This window comes from Ceratina calcarata, unplaced genomic scaffold (genome assembly GCF_001652005.2).
Source record: "Ceratina calcarata isolate Rehan_Ccalc_2016 unplaced genomic scaffold, ASM165200v1 scaffold532.2, whole genome shotgun sequence".
In the NCBI taxonomy this organism is placed as follows: Eukaryota; Metazoa; Arthropoda; class Insecta; order Hymenoptera; family Apidae; genus Ceratina; species Ceratina calcarata.
Window position 1 is genome coordinate 14460 of NW_017176477.1, and position 286 is coordinate 14745.

General features: G+C 31.8%; 1 protein-coding gene across 1 annotated transcript in view; it reads right to left on the minus strand.

Moving 5' to 3' along the window:
• LOC108628651 (midasin) overlaps window positions 1-286 on the minus strand; it is a 51420-nt gene that overhangs the window by 11513 nt on the left and 39621 nt on the right. The gene's annotated exons all lie outside the window — the stretch shown is intronic.

A 286-nucleotide genomic window follows, 5' to 3' on the forward strand; every position in this document is an offset into this window, starting at 1 on the left:
TAACTCCTCAACCACGCCTCGGTCAAGCTTTTTTGCTAAGTTTTTCCTGTACCGATCGACGAAGTTTTATATTCTTCAAAAAAGTGTCTATTAATATGGATAACGTTATCGTATACCGTGTATAATGTTATGTAATCATGTTCAGGGATTTGAAAAGACCGAAGCGAATAAGAAACCGTTTAGGAATACCAAAGGAAAAATTAAAAGTACATAAGAGCCAAAATTCTTAATTATTTATGTCTTCCTGTATCTGAGAATTTAATATCAAACTTTAGATACTTTTAAC